Source organism: Miniopterus schreibersii, assembly GCF_964146895.1.
Source record: "Miniopterus schreibersii genome assembly, chromosome: 6".
In the NCBI taxonomy this organism is placed as follows: Eukaryota; Metazoa; Chordata; class Mammalia; order Chiroptera; family Miniopteridae; genus Miniopterus; species Miniopterus schreibersii.
Genome location: NC_138107.1, coordinates 37,276,144 through 37,293,723, shown reverse-complemented (window position 1 = coordinate 37,293,723; position 17,580 = coordinate 37,276,144). Strand labels below are relative to the sequence as shown.

Genomic DNA, 17,580 nt, shown 5'->3' with positions numbered 1-17,580 from the left:
ATATATTTTGAGAAATCATTTCCCAGATCAATAACTGCATACAACAAATGGTATTGGAACAACTGGTCATCAATTTGGGAAAACCAAACCTTGACCATAATATGCACAATGTACAAGGTTCCAACCATGATTTTTAAAAAATCTGTAGTCTCATTTATCATCACTGCAGCTTTCAAAGAGAAGTAATATTATGAGCAGCAATCATTTGGTATATTAATGGTTTTCTTGTTTTTGAGCAGATATTTTCACTCAGCTACCAACTAACTATAAAAGAAAAGCATTCAGCTTTTCACTATTGAGTATGATATTAGCTATGGGTTTGTCATTTATGGCCTTTATTAATTTGAGGTATGTTTTTTTTATACCAAATTTCTTAGAGTAGATTTTATAGAAAAATCCATGAGTGACAGAAATTTAAAAATTCAGAACTAGAATAATGGTGTATGGGATTACAAGAAGGATAGTTGTTATAACATAATTCAAAATCACAAGTGGGTTTTATGTCAGAGATCATTGCCCATATGATCCTTCACCAAGTGTCAACTTTCCTCTGGTCCTCCAGGTTCTCACCTTGGCTTCCAGGATTTATTTCTCTACCTCTTTCTCCAACCTAAGGTTGTTGGTTACAGTTGATCTAACAGGAAAGTTCATGAGATGATGATCTTCTTTTCTTTTGCAATACAAGAAAGCTTGTATAAAAAATTAAAATTAATAAAAGAAAAAAAGAAAGCATGTATGGACAACTTCATGAATGCTTTCTACCAAGGAACTTTTCTAGAACACCACATTATTAAGTAGCAATTAGAAAGTTTATTCATCAAGGACCTTTTCTCTTTCACCCAACCCTACAATATGAACATGATAGTAAGTTATCTCCTAGAATGATTCAGCCTTCAAACAAACCTACTGCAGATCATCCAGACCAAAACAAGCATACAAACAAAAAAATCTTGAAAGTTTTTTGTCTTCAGAAATAATTTAGAGTCATTTCTTTCCTTCAGTTTATAAAACTACTCTTACTTAAGTGATTGTATTTTTGTTCAGTGGAAGCTTTTCAGAATTGTAATACTCGGGATAAATAAATTTGATTTTATACCATTATAATTCTATATTTGTAATGTGAATAACAATAAATTATATGTGAGATATCTTTGAGACAGTTTGTTACTAATTCTGCTTCATGAAAGAAATGCAACCCCACTTCCTTAGGTATAAAGAAATAAGATGGAAAACAGGACCAACATTGAAAAAAGACTAGTACAAGGAATCATATTCTGGTTAGAGAACTATACAGTTCAATAGGGGAGAAAAAATGTTTTTGATAATTCTCTCAGATTGCTCAGATTTACATTTTGTTTTGAAAATGTGCAAACAACCAATTCACTAATTTTATTGAAGGTTCTTGTTATTGTTTTTAACTGTAGATCAGTCATCCTTGAAAGTTAGAGTTCATTTTAACACTGATGACATTTCATTTTAAAATACTAACTTGCAAATGATGTTTTTCTCAAAATATTTTCTGGTGATATTCTGTTTTCCCATTATCTCCTTCATTAGGAGATTAGTGATATTTGAAGGTCACATTTGCAGGACATGAGCAGATCATGGAATACATTTGAATTTGAACTGGTGAACTATCACCTATACAGGTGATAAAAAGACAGTAGATTAATAAAAACATCTTCACAAACCTAAAAAAGATAAAGAAATGGGAAGGAAAATGTCAGATTGACATTTACATCTTTAGCTTGAATATTTTAATTATCCTTCACTTCTCATAAGTATGTCATTTTACCACCCCAATCATTATATTTCAACACAAAAGGTATAAATCTATTCTTCCACAATATCTATATGGATTTATTAAACTTCTGAAAGGAATTCAGTTATAAATAGCTGTGTTGTATCTCAGAACTGTTGCTCAAGGGAACTACTATCATGTTTTCTTTTTGATATGTAATATATCGTATTTAACAAATAAAGTTCTGAATTTTTAAAAATGTGAAGACTTTATAATGGAGAAAACCCATAAACTTTTTTAAATATGTAAGATAGTGGTAACAAAAATATGAATGAAAATCGCTATCTCCAACTATAGTAGCAGTGCACTGACATCCTGTTTATGAAATGCTACTAGATCAAGGTTTTAAAAAAATATTTTGATAATTTAAAATATTTTATATAACTAACCTATGTGAGGCAAAAAACTGATAGAATTGCAAGGAGGAGTTAACAAATTCATTATGTTGGTTGGAGCCTTCCAAACCTCTCTGTTAGTAATTGATAGGCACTGTAGAGTGAAATCAGTTAAAGATGCCAATGACCTGCACCATCAATTAATTTGATCTAATTGACGTTTATAGAATAGTCTGTCCAACAATAACACAGGGTATGAATCCTTATCAAGTTGTCATGGAATATTCACTATGAAAGATCACATTCTGACACATAAAACATACTTTAAAAATTTAAAAAGAATAAAAATCAAAGTATGTTATAAGATTTTAAGAGAATTAAACTAGAAATGTATTATAGAAGGATATCTGGAAGATCTCCAAATATTTGGCAATTAAATAGTACATTTTTATATAACTTATAAGCCAAAGAAGAAATTACAAGAGAAATTTGAAAACTATTTTGAATTAAATGAAAATGAAAACACAACTTACCAAAATGTGTGGGATGCAGTTAAATCAGTTTTTGGAAGAAAATTTATAGTATTGACTTTATGTAATAGAAAAATTAAAAGGTCTAAAAATTGATAACCTAAGTTTCCACCTTAAGAAGGTAAAAAATGAAGAGAAAATTAAGACTAAAGCAGGGAAAAAGAATAAAAATAAAAGTTAGATGTAAAAGAAGAAAATAAAAACCAGGAAAACAACAGATACAAATAAAACCAAAAGTTAGTTCTTTGAAAAAGATCAATAACATTAATAAATCTCTAGCCAAGCTAACTGAGAAAAAAAGAAAGGGCACAATTACTCATATCAGAAATGAAAGAAGGGTTATTACTCTTGATTTGATGAACATTAAAATGATAATAAAAGAATACTATCAACAACTCTATACCTGCAAATTTGATAAATTAGATGAAAATGAACTTATTCCTTGAAAAACACAAAATATCAAAACTCTCACAAGGATAAATAGACAACTGGAATAGGTACAGTAAGCAAGATTGTGTGGTATTAATACAAGAATAAACACATAGATCTATAGAAAAGAATTGAAAGCCCAGAAACAGACTCACACAAATATAGTCACCTAATTTTTTTTTTATAAAGGCACAAAGATAATTTAATGGAGAATCACTTTTTCAATAAATGGTGCTAGAATGTTGGAAATTCATAAGTGAAACTTTGAATCTATACATAGACCTTCCACCTTCCACAAAAATTAACTCAAAATTGATCATAGATCTAAATGCAAAACTAAGAATTTTAGGAAAGAACATGAACAAAAGTCCATATTACCTGGTTTTTGGTGTTGAGTTTTTAAATACAACACCCAAAGCACAATCCATGAAAGAAAAAACATACACTGGGCTTTGTAAAATTGGAAACATCTGCTCTGTGAAAGATACCAGTAATAGAATGATCAAGCCAATTGGGAAAAAAATATTTGCAAAATATACATCTGAAAGCACTTATAATCAAAACATACAAAAAAATTTTAAAACAGTAAGAAAAAGTATGATTGACCCTTGAACAATGCAGGGGTAAGATGGGCTGACACTTAATTTCAGTTGAAAATTAGCATTAATTCCTCCCCAAAACTTAACTACTAATCGTCTACTGTTACGGAAGCCTTACTCATAACTAAAAGAGTTGATTAACACATGTTTTATGTTATATGTATTATACACTGTCTTACAGTAAAGCAAGCAAGAGAAAAGAAAATGTTATTAAGAAAATCATGAAGAAGAGACAATACATTTGCAGTATTTATTGAAAAAAATGTGTGTATAAGTGGACCCCTCCCAATTCAAATCCATGTTGTTTGAGGGTCAACTGTTTGAGGGTCAAACAAATGAGAAGGTAGGCATAGGATCTGAATGAGTAACTCATCCAGAAATATATACTAGTGGCAAATAAACATGACAAAATGCTTATCATAATTTGTCACTAGAGAATGGAAATTAAAACGAGATATGACTGCACGCCTAATAGAATGCCTAAATTCTCATACCTGACAGTACTGATTGCTGATGTGGAGGAGCAACACCTCTCACTTAATACTAGTGGGGATGCAAAATGCTACACAGCCTTGGAAGACAGTTGGAAGCTTCTTATGAAACTAAAGATAATACTATCTCATGATTCAGTAATCACGCTTCTAGAAATTTACTCAACTGATATGAAAATTTATGTCAACACAAAATCTTGCACACAAAAGTATATAACTTTATTTATAATTGCCACAAACTGGGAGTAATGAAGTTGCCCTTCAATAGGTGAATGTACAAATAACCTGTGATACATTCACACAGTGGAATACTATTCAATAATAAAAAGAATAAGCTATCCAGCCATGTAACAATATGGGTAAATCTTGTTTTGGTTTTTATTGATTTTAGAGAGAGAGAGAAAGAGTGAGGAAGAGAGAGACGGCGAGAGAGAGAGAAACATCAATGTGAAAGAAATATTGATCGTTACCTCCTGTATGCACCCTGACTGGGATCGGACCTGCAAGCTTTTGTTGCATGGGGCAATGCCCCAACCAATTGAACCGCTCGGCTAGGGCTGGATTAATCTTAAATGCATATTGTCAAGTGAAAGAGCCCAGTCTGAAAAAGCTACACACTACATGACTCATTTTACTTGATATATTGGAAAAGGTAAATGGTAGATAGAAACAGATCAGTGATCACAAAGGGGGGCAGTGTCAGGAGTAGTGTTGAATAAATAAAGTATAAGGGATTTTTTTAAAGAACTATGAAATACTCTGTGTGGTTGTAGTAGCACACAACACTAGGCATTTGTTAAAACCCATAGAGCTTTATAGTATGAAGCGAACCTTAACATATACAAAATTTTTAAAAAAATCAACTAGGAGGTCAGGGAACTCCAGCATGGAATGCAGACTCTGATAAAATAATCTACTTTTATTATAAATATATGAAATAACATCATTGAAGAGGATGTGGGGAAAAAGCATTGACCTAAGTAACTTGGACAATGAGTCAAGACTATAAGGGTGAAGACAGAAGGCTATTTATGCAAACATTTTACCATAGTTTTAAAGGCTATTTAAAACTATTGTATCACAAATGATCATACTAGCAAAGAGAGGTCAAAAATATTCAGAAAGTAACTTGCCATTGTGCAAAGTTAAGAATGAGAGATATGAGATGTAAACAAAATGTTTACTGTTTGAGTGACTCAAATGTCAGGACCACTGAAGGGATTTTGTCATGAAGTTGTAAAGATATTTAATTGGCTGCCATTGCAGGAACTCTCATTAATGAGTGAATGCCCATTCCTGATTTCTAGTGAAAATTAAATGAACCAGAGTAAGTTATTGGTTCTCCATTGAGCATGAGTGCATTTATCATTTTCCATGGAGCACGATTACAACTCCAGGTTTTAGCTGGCATCTGCATACGTATGATCTTAGATGATCGTCTACAATGTCTGTATATGAATATCTCATCAACACCTTCCATTTACATAGATTCTCAAATTTATTATTATTTTTTAACCATACACACAATTATACTTGAATTTCAGTATTTTGGGTTCCTCAAAATGATCTTTTTTCATCTCTCAAAGTCATCAAGCAAGTAAATCGTGCTGTTTTTCCCCTCTTACTTGTTTCTGTTCATTATCTTCCCACTAAATTCTGTTGTACAGAATCCTTGTTATATTATATCAAGAATACAATTTTCTTGTCATAATTCTTTCTCTCCTTTCTTTAGAATGGCATCCCCCTTTTAAAATTTCCCAATATTTTAAGCTCCTAATGAAGCTTAATGATGAATCTACCTCATTATATTATTGATTCAGTGTGATGGAAGTGGCTTGCTCACACATAAGGTAAACCAAAGTTGAATGGATGCTATAGAAAAATGATATCTTTTCTCTGGTCATATTTTTGCTATTTTATGTACAACTGACTATGTATTACTTTCCTATGTGTTAACATGGAATATTACTATCTTCAATAGAATTTTCCAACTAAAATAGAAAAAAATTATATAAGAACAAATATTTTGGAGAAAAAGTAAATTAAGTACAGGAATGTCAGTTGTTAAATTTAAATTGGGTTACTGAAAGTTGGTGATTCAGAGACAAAGGAGAAACTCAGAAGCTATTGTACACTCTTAATAAAGTCTTCTAACATGCCTATGGCCAGAGTCTAGGTGTGGGCCTACTCTACAGGCCTTATTAACAAGGTCTTTTTGTTGTCCAGTAACTAAATTTCCTTAGGTGATACCAAAGAGATATCCTCCTTAGACTAAATCCTGATTCGTGATGCACAGTGTGTTACTAAAGCATATTAAGTGCTACAGAAATAAGCAACGTGTGCTTTGGGCATTTCCATGCAATTTTTTTTTTTTTTTTTTTTAGTATATCTCCATTGATTTCAGAGAGAGGAAGGGAGAGGGAGAGAGAGATAGAAACATCAATGATGAGAGTCTTCATTGATCGGCTGCCCCCTGCACACCCCCAACTGGGGACCAAGCCTGCAACCCGAGCATGTGCCCTGACCAGGAATCAAACTGTGATCTCCTGGATCCTTGGTCGATGCTCAACCACTGAGCTATGTCCAGCCAGACGGACAGAGTTCTTAACCTCTATCAGACTCAGTTTCTTCAGCTCTAAAATAAGAAAATTATTACAGCCTTTATTTGTCTTGTTGATGAGACACTGTAGGTGAAGCCCTCCATAAATGAAGTAATATTCCAGAAGAGGGAGAGAAAACTTCTACCTGGGAGATCAAATCATGGCTCATGGAGAAGGTGTCACCTATTCTGAAGCTTGGAGAGAAGTACAAGTTGGAGCTGAGAAATGCAGGAAAATAAATTTCTAGGAAAGGAAACACTTTAAGCAAAGGAACTAATTTAAAGTGTTGGAAGTAAAAGGTATGTAAGAAGTACACCTGTGTTTCAATTTATAAGAAACATATTATACATTAAATTAGCAGTAGAGAAGGTAATTAAAGGACAGAGATTTTTAGGATATTAAAATCTTCACAGGAATTTGGACTAAAGTTATAAAGAACAAATGACTGTTCAGGTTTTTATTTATTTGTTTTTTTGACATGCTCAAGGTGTGATTCAATTTTAAATTTTAAGAGTGAACTTTCACTCTTAGATAATTTATATATACTTTACATATGTACATATGAATGATTCTATGATGAAAATCTACATTGCAGTTAAAAATGATAACCTTATGTCATATAATCCTTCTGCCTATGTTTTTAAAAATATTAATAGCTTCATGTTGCCTCTTGTATCCCATTATGTATCTTGGATTTATTTTTCTTTCCACTACAGTGCATTTTCTAGTGACATTTTAGACAAATTATACATGGGTAAGCCTTCTAAATACTTGTATGTTGAAAGTACCTTTACTTCACCCTTGGTCTTGAAGTGATAGTCAGATGAATACAGGATTATTGTGTTAACTACTTTTCTCAGTACTCAAATATATTGCTCTATTGCCTTCTTATGTTCTTCTCATGGCTTATGGGGAAAGGGTAGTTTTCACATATGGCTGATGGAAATGTAAAGTGTTACAGCCTGTTTTGGAAAGAAGTCTGACAATATCTCTAAGACCAAAATAGATTAGGTCTTAGACCAAGAAATTCCATTCCTAGGAATAAAAGCATCAATAAGTAAAACTTCCTTTACATAACTATGCTTACCTTGTAACAGATAAAGAGAAATTAGAACAAAAGTGAATGCACATTAATATAGAAATGGATAATAAATTAAGGCACAGCTAACCCATGAAATCTTCTGCATTTATTAAAAAATAAATGAGATAAACAAGCTAATGTGAAAGGTTTTTACAATGCATCTATGAGAAGATAAGATGAAGAAAGGTATATTCAATCATCCCATTTTGTAATTAATGACCAAAACCTTCCTTATACAGGGTGTCCCCCAGAAATGGATACACACTTTAAAGCTAATAGCTCAATTTTGAAAATGAAATGCATTTTAATAAACTATGCCTTTATAATTATTCAAAGTGTGTGTATCCATTTGGGGGGAAGACCCTATATATGCTACTTTGTATTTCTGAATTTGGAGGAAGATATGGACAGAGAAAAGTGTTACTTCACTGTGTTAGAATGCAAAATGGTCTTATGTAGGGAGTTATCAAAACAGAAAGAAGAGGAAGAATGTAAAGGAGTAAAGAAAAACTGAATGCATTAAATAATTAAAACACAGAAAGCATACGTTTCTTGAGAATAGGCATATGCTTTCAAAACTGGCCCTAAAACTGATTTATTAAATGTTAGTGTCACATATATTCTCCCGGGATAAACATACATTTTCTCAACCTATATTAATTGTTTGACTAAATCAAACTTAATTCATGGCTTATAACCAGGAACTTTTTGAATTAAAGCTCGCAGAGATTTATTCAAGATTCGAAAAGAATCTATATTTCAGGATGTTGTTGTGAGAGAAAATATAACACGTGATCACTAAGGTCTTTTAGTGTTCTCTCAACGACAGTCGTACTCAATGAGCCTTCCACAGAGTTCAACATTTATGTGAAGATCAACTGAGTTACAGGTATTCTTTGCATTTCAGATGATTAAAAACAGCTTTGGCCTTGCATTTTGTAACTCTTTTATTCTAATTAAGATATTAACATATTTGAATAAAATTCAATATTAAAAAAAGTTCTTTTTTATTCTTTTTTTTAACTTATCGTTATTGTTGAAAGTATTACAAATGTCCCTTTCCCACCCCCCCGCATCCCTCCTAAGGTAGCATCTGCTGAATGCAGTGAACTAATAGAACATTTCTTTCTTTCTCCAGATAGGACTTCTTGTGTCACAACTGATCACATTAACAAATGAGTCAAGACTGATATTTTCCACTAATAAGGTTTTCATGAATCATATGCCTCTGGAAATGAAATAAAGCTATAATGCTATCGACATATTACAATATCTCAAATAGTTTCCTGGTAAGGGTCAGTATATAGTAAAAATGCCTCTTAATATGTTCTGTAGAATGGATTAATTCTACAAAGTTATTCATATCTCGTACCTCATAAGAGACTGTGTTCTCTTGTTAACTACTGGTAGGAATTCCTTGGCTGTCCTTCAGGATGAGAGCCAAGCTGCGAAGATGCTCTATTCAGTGAAACTGGCATCTACGTCTGGACTTAGCTCATCAATAAATTACCAGAAGGAATATTTCCTTTCTGTCACTTGGGAGCCACATATGAATTCAGCGTCTGCTTGCTGCTTGTTCATGGTCAGGCCCAGACCTATTGGGGAGCAGGGAAGGCCAGGCACAATGACTCATTCAGGCCTGAGCACAAGGAAGGAAATGCTCCATGGCCAAAATGCTATGTGGAGTTCCATTCAGAGCACCACACATTTCCCTGAAACTTGCTTAGGAAAACATTCTAATGCTGTTTTTAGTGTGTTCTATTTGTCATTCTGAAACACAACATATTAGCTGCTTTGAACTCCTGGGCACTAAAAATATTTAAGTTACATAAGCAGATTGAGTGAAAGACTAAATGGAGCTTTTAACTCAACACACTCAAAAGCATCTCCTTATTGCCCTAACGAATAGTGAAGCTCTTGTAAACGACTGTGGAAAGCCCTCCAGACAGCCAGCCCATACTGAACAGTGCAAAGGAGCAGCAAAACCAAGATAAATAGCCACGCATATTTTCTCCTGCTGGAATGAAAAGTAATGTTTTGCAAAAATATATATTATTTTTCCTATTACTATTGCAATTCTTGTATGACTTTCATTTCCAATTGTTGGCTGACTCAGACTTCCAAAATGTTTGAGGGTAGAAGGAAAATAGAAGGAAGAGGTATTGCTTTTGTGCCCTATTTTCTGCAGTACACATTTCAAAAGCTGACACTATGTAAATATAAAAGAAAGCTATTGAAAGTTACTAGTCCCTTTCATTTTTTTGCCTTCATCTGTGTTTTCTTATATATTTCTAAAGTTTTGATTCATAATCTTGGAACTCTTAGTGTGGGTCTGTCTTTATCTTTGGTACCACGTGTAAGGCATCCCCTGCTTATGTTTAGGACTCTACAGTTACCAGTGGATTGGGAACTTTTCAGGATGGACATTGTCTGTGTGTGTGACATTATATGTAGAATATATTATATATGAGTAATGAGAGAATCATTATAGGGATTATAGGGGCTCCTGTTAAAAAAAAGCTTTATTATACACGTGAAAATAAGGTGAATAAAAGGAGAAAAAGCAGAATAAATGGCATAACTCTTCACAATATAATTCTTTTAAATAATTTTTAAATTAAACTTTATTTCTTGCTTTTTGTTTTAGCATTTTGGATCAAATGTGTGCAAAATTCAAAAGGAAACTATAATCATTAAAATCATGTTTATGTAAGTAAATAAGACAAATGTCTGTTACCTTGCTCTAAATATAAATACAACTTCACTTTGTAGTCATTTCCTAAAGACCTCAAAATTTTCTTACTCTAGGAAAAAAATATATAACAAGGCAGTCAAATTAACCTTAATAGCAATAAAAAATCTGTATAACAGATATTTCTTAGAGGAAAATATTTTTTAAAGCCTCTATATTTGAAGAATGATAAAAAAAGTGATGGTATTAATTAGTGGCAAACACAGATGTGAAATAAACTGAGGAGGGACACAGGATATAGGAAACTATTTGAACTATTTTAGCACTTGAAAATGTCAAACAATTTATTGAAGATTTATCCACTTGGTTTGGAAGGTCTTGGGGACTGGCTATAAAAACATCTAAGAATTGGTGCTGTAATGGCCGAGTCAAATAGCAGTATGAGCACAGAGTACTTTTCAGGTTGTTTTATTACCTAGCACATGAAAGGAACAAATTAATTACTGTTCTTTTAACTCTGACTCCAAAGATAGAAGACAAATAATTAAGAAAGGAAGGCAAAAGTTAAATCAGTAAAAAGTTAATTTTGGAAAAAATTAGACCCTCTGCTCTGTATACCTCTACTCCAGGGGAAGATGATACCCCAATTAACTTTAATGCATCAGCTTTAATTTCTGGGAACTTAGCCATTAAATTGTGATCCTTCAATTTTTAAAAGTAAAACTAATATCAAAAGTACTACTCTACAGAAATACTTTCACTATAATATATAAGAAAATTTATATGTAACTACTTTGAGATCTTAGGAAACAAGGAGGTAAGGTAATTTTTTGGTTAATAGGGACACATTGAGTAATTTATAGAAATTGTTATTCAACTAATTAAGTGTATTTACATTCAACCTCTAATCCAGATTTTAACATGTATATAACTATTGCTTCCTACAAGAGCCCAGGACATCCAGCATATTGTAGAGCAATGAGTAACCTAAAGTGTGAGTCACACTTTCTGAATTCCAGCTTGTAACTCCTTTAGAAACTTCCTTGCCTTATTATCATTACATTAGCTCATCCCCCAAACTCAGTAGAAAGGAAACGTATTTTAACACAAAGCCAACCTTTACCTCAGAAAGAAACCTCAATTTTCCATGAAAATTTTTGGATTTTCCAATTCCTTTAACACCATAACCAAGAAGTCATTTCACATTATTGGCCAAAGGCTGCAACACAAGTCAATAGTATTTCCCTTATAAAAACCTGAAAGTGTTTACATAAACTTTTTATAAAAATCCATTAATTAATCCTGTGGTCTGTAGACACTGATTCCCTCCCCTGTCCAAAGATGAGATGGGAGGCTCAGAGAAGAAAAGAAAACCCACATTTTGAAAAACAAAAATATTATTTTAGGTTTTTCTACCTCTGGATAATAATCTTGGATTGGCCCTGGGTGGTGCTTACTACCTCTGTGCTGAGTGTCAGTGTTTGCTGTGTGTAGAAAGTGAATCCTCTCACATGCTGAATGCTTCTCCACAGTTTACATTTCAGGACCGTCACTGTGCACAATTCAATAGAGCCTGTGCAGCAAGAACAGTCAAATAAGAAATGTTTTAAAGTCCTCTTGTAAATTACAAACGAAATTTTTAAAAGTACTAATGATCCTTTTAAAGCTAATAATAACTCCCTTTCTTTAGGAATTTAAGTTTCACAATCACAGAATCCCAAACTATGAAGCTTTTCCATCCCCTTATCCTATTTTAGATCATTTTTTTTCATTTGATCTAGTGATTCAGAAAAAAAAAATGAAGTTCTGCAATTGAGTAACTGTATGCACCCTGCACCCTGCCTTCCACTCGCTGGAACGCAGGTGTGAGCATCAGTTCCTTGTTCTAAAGACATCATAAAGCCAACTTGAATAAGTGTCAACAGTGGCCAACTTTTCTTTCTTTTTCTTTTCGTAAACAGTGTGGTTCCCGAATCTTCCACTCCACTTCTGAAGCCTTCAGTCACTGACCCTGCAAACCACAGTCACAGGACAAGTTCACCCAGCAAACGGAGAGCCGCGTGAGAGGGGGCCATAGAGGAGACCTTGATAAGGTGACGATTTGTTTCAAAATTGTTTCTATTAGTAGTTACGGTTAGGAGGGTGTTGTAGGGGAAAAGAATGCGGCAAACATTATAAAATGATGCAAACTTGGGGTTTTAAAGTGATAGACTATGGCTAGTTTCCATCACATCTAGTCAGCTGTCCCATGAACCTGGTGAATTAAACTTAAATCAGTGAGAAGACGGCAAAGCTGCTTGCCTTTAAAGTACATAGTGACTGGGTTGCACTATTGTTTTAAACAGTCTTTTCCAACTTCCAACAACTACTCAATGTGATTCAGTTTGGGGAGTTCAAAGTTAACTACAGATTCACAAACGTGCAAAGATTTTTCACTGCATAAAATATGCTCAAGCCCTGTCCAAACTCACCAATATCTTCCAGAACATCTTTTAACTGCTTGAAGCAGCCTAAGGAAACAAATGTCATTTTCTTTTATAACCAGTATACTCAGACTTAACATAAAAAAGAAATGTGAATGCAACCTGAGTTAGAAAGGGAGCTGAAAGAGAAGTGCAGAAATTGAAACATAAATGAAACAGAAGGAACACAGTGATTATAGAGTAATTACATTGTTAAAACTGTCTCCAGATTATTTTAAAGGCCCCTTTATCATCTCGACAAGTTACAAATTACCTTCTAAAGTCTATCTTCCATAACTCTATTTTTACATACTTTTTCCTGACAAGTTTGTCCCAGTCATACATTTGAAGCAATTCAGTATATTCATATTACATATGAATGATGCTACCTAATTATCCATTTAAAAAACTATCTAGGAGATGATTTACTGAGCTATCACTCCAAAACAGCACTTATTCAGTAAAATCTCATGTACACTTACGCAAAACTTCTGAGATTTCTTTCATTCTGATTTTTTAGAATTTAGAAATAAAAGTAGGGTGAGTCCTTCACATAACCTGATAGGGCACCTGTCTGTGGCCAGGCCAAAGTCAGTATCAAGAGAGCAAAGTGGACAACAGTAAAATTTGGAAGTGGTTTCATTTCCATTTTTGTCTCAACAATGGGATGTGATGAGTTGAGAGATAGTAGGTAGACAGTGTATATACAAGAAAAGTAAAATACCCTTATCTTGGAAAAGAAGTGTTTTGAAAGAATGTGTGAAGAAGGCTTTCATTAAAGGTCAGATACTTGTCTCATCATAACGAATCAGGGTCCTAAATGTCACATTGTATGTGTTTTTTTCCGGTGCCTTGTTTCAAGATTCAAGAGAAGGGAAAAATCTTTATTCCATCTTCAAGTGCAACACTTAGACACCTGAATCTTGTTCTCTATAAAGACTAACCCTAGAAATGATCAGAACATTTAAGTGTAGTTAGTGAATTTAATGTTTGAGCTAGAAATCTCACCAGTGTGATACATGTAGATTAATACTTTCTAAAATTTTGTACTGAATATAAGTTCTAATGTGAATCGTATATTTTACATAATCAATTGAGCATTTTAAAAGGTAAAGGATCTTATTGTCTATGTGTGAGGAAAGCCAATAAAAATGACACAGTGCTATTAATACTCATAAAATGACTAACAATTAAACAGTTCCTTTGTGTGTCCCTGGGACTTCATTTACATATTCATATATTCATTTATGCAGTTATTAAAAAATACAGTATAATAATTATTCCTATTTTACAGATAAAGATACTGATGCTCAAAGACACTAAAGAAGTCACAAGTCACATAGGCAGCAACTGTCAGAAGCAGGGACAAAGCTGACCTCATTCTATTTGATGCTGTCAAAATGAAAATGAGGGCTGTTTTTGGAAAATGTTGGAGTTGAATTAAGTTTGAAATCAGGATCATGACTCTGAACCAGTCTGATAACCTGACTAGTCATCTCTATATGAATAAGCGCCCATGTTCAGAATCGTTTATCTGGTGCTCTTCCACCTTCCAGTCTTCAGCGGATCATTCACATGCATTTTAACAATATTTCACTTTGCTGCCACACATTGATGAAGCATCTTCAAGAGAATAAGTCATAAAACATCAAGGATTCCTGCCACCTGAAGGACTAAAACTCTGGTAGCAGCTTTCATCCCGCTCTGCTTGAACCTGTCTGTGCCGACTGAGCTAGCAGACTGTTTAAAGTTCCTGTGGCTTGGGCGAAAGCCAGCCCTTACAGGCACAGTCTCACAGAAGAGAGACTTTTTCCCCTCACGACCGGCCAAGTTTTAAATCCCTCATTGGTTGAGCCTGATTAGGAAGGTAGCATTGCGGGGAGGTGGAATGAAGTGTGGAAGTTGTTTGTTGAAGAGAAGGTATGTTTCATAAAAAAATAATAATAGAAAGTCATCAGCTACAAAAAGGCATAAAGGCACAGATATTTTCAGTTTATAGATGAAGCTAAAAGATGAGTTATACTTCATTCACAGCTGTTGTCTTTGGATTCCCAGCTGCCTGGACATAAATATCCAGTAACCCCCTGACCACCTCAGTGTCATTGCCATTTTCCTTGGCTGGCTCTGAGGGGCTTTTCATTTCATTCACTCACTCATTCACTCACACATTCACTTAGGCATTCCTTCATCTTTCACTTATGCCTGCAATCAACCACATCATTGTTCTAAAACTCTACATTTAGCTCCCTAGGTCTGCCTTGCTCTACTCTGTAATCATTTAGTCTCAAAACTGCTGAAATCTCTCTTTCTAACCCAGTATAATCTAAAATAGGACAGCCTTTATAAATATTTGACATGACTTTTTTTTTTTTTTGCAGAGAAATGTGTGTACTACATAACTTTAATTTAAAAATACTGATGCAAATATTTCTACTTTTATTGTGCTAGAATAATGTAACAGTTCATTCCGTCTTCATGGAAAGATACATCACCGGAAGCTCCACTGGGGAGTGTTAACTAGGGATACTTGTGCCCCCTCAATAAATGAGTTTTGATGGGTTTGTGAACACCTGAAACTATAATTTTTATATATACAATATATGTGTATTGATATTTATATGTAATAGTCAGTGCAGACATTTGGTACTTTAACCAGATTCTCACTTAGTCTGTGACATACACATACACACAGAACTATGTATCATCTATGTGTACATTCTTTTATTAAAATCAATAGTGAAATGAGTTTATTGCTAATTGGCAATGATTATGCTTATCTATTCAGGAAAATGTTCTCCCAAAAAAACTCTTCTAAGCGTTCTTTCTTTCATGAAACTACCAGTCACAAATTTTCAGATGTGATATTGCCCTCTAAGATATGAAGAAAAACTTTAAAAACAAACCAAAAACAAACAAACCCTAAATACTTCACTCTATTCTATTTTCTTAATCCATATCATGTGCTTTTCTTTCCTTCCAAATTTAAAATTCTTCAGCAACATTATACAGTCATCTTTATATCATTCAGAAATCATTTAATTTTAGTATTGGTTGTCTGAGTCCTACTTAAATCAATCTAAAAAAACTTTTATGAAATTTGCATTCATTAGTTACCATACAAACTGTGAAAAAGCTATGGAGGTCTGAAAGACGAAGAAAGCAGGAAATGGCTTGCTGAGGTCACAATGTATAAGCAATTATTCTAGGATTAAACTCTGGTTTTTTGCTGTTCCTCCTATTCACTCATACATACCATCCTTTGCTAAAATCATATTTTTCTGGATTACTGTAACTTTCTATTTATCTTTTTCCAAGTCCTATTTTTATGCTTTACTTCTCAATGTTATTTAATGTCACATTTTTCCTTGAACACATCCAGCCAAGCTATTTGATAAGGAGAATCTCATTTCTCTTCACATGCATTTTATACATAATATAGAAGATTCTTTCTTTCCCAAACTTAATCCCCTTTGGAACACCAAGTGTGAAACAAGGAAAATTATTAAATTTAATTTTTATAGATCAAGTTAATAATATGCTTATGGGTCTTAAGAATACTATTCAGTGGGTTTTCATAAATGAATTCCACACTTCAATCAAGATATAGAACATTTCCATCACCCCAGAAAGTTCCTCCAAGCCACCTTAAAACCCTACACCTTCATAAGACACTGTCTTAGTTTCCCTGATTGTGTTATCATTTAACTTTCCAAATAGATGCTTTCAATTCTACAGTATAATGATGTTTCCTAATCAAATTGATAGTATGAATTAGATATTCATAAAAATAAATTTCAAAAGTCAATAAAGAACTAAATTTAGGAAAGAAGCAGAACAAATACTTTATTTCTCAATCATACTAAATCTTTCAGAAATGCCCTTGGCATCTTGCTTATACTGACTTTCCAAATAATAATTTCATATGAAATAATCTGATTTAAACTAATATTCTTCTCTCTTTATTTTGATATTATTCTCTGTGTATTATCACTTAGTTGTTGTAGCTGATTTATTAGACTTTTATTTGGAAAATTTCTGATAAATAATGCTTCCTTGTGTTGTACTTCTTAGCTTCTAATTTAACCTATTCTCTTAGGAGAAGAGAACTCATGCTTTCCAGGAAAATATTTTTAATAATTTAATCCTAATTTAAATCACATGTTGATTCAAATACAATCTCTACTGTTCTAAACTTTAATGCTTTTTGGAAAAATAGAATAATATTTTTGTAAAAAGTTAAACGAATAGTTTCCTACATATGTGAACCATATTTACTTGAGATTCATATGATGTACAGAAATGCCGAAAACTACTGATTGTTTATAGGCTCTGAATAAATACTTAGACCAATGGAGAATAATTAAAAGCATTTAAATGGCCCAATTTATCGCTTTTAAATTCATGTCAGATGACCAAGACCACATGAGAATCAGCTGGATTCCCAGAAATACCGATTCTTTCATGGTTTAGCTGAGAACAATTCTCCCTATTTTTGGGAACTTCTTGGTATTCTCAGTTGGTAACATCTTGTCTCATCTTTAATCTCTCTCTTCAAAAATC

General features: G+C 33.2%; 1 long non-coding RNA gene across 1 annotated transcript in view; it reads left to right on the top strand.

The window, feature by feature from the left end:
• Positions 1-15,775, top strand: part of LOC308558480 — a 29,211-nt gene extending 13,436 nt beyond the window's left edge. The window contains exons 2-6 of the long non-coding RNA XR_013999008.1: positions 6,867-7,084; positions 9,005-9,155; positions 10,514-10,575; positions 12,520-12,651; positions 14,315-15,775. This is a non-coding gene — a long non-coding RNA (uncharacterized lncRNA). The remainder of the gene's footprint in view (positions 1-6,866; positions 7,085-9,004; positions 9,156-10,513; positions 10,576-12,519; positions 12,652-14,314) is intronic.
• The last annotated feature ends 1,805 nt before the right edge of the window (positions 15,776-17,580 follow it).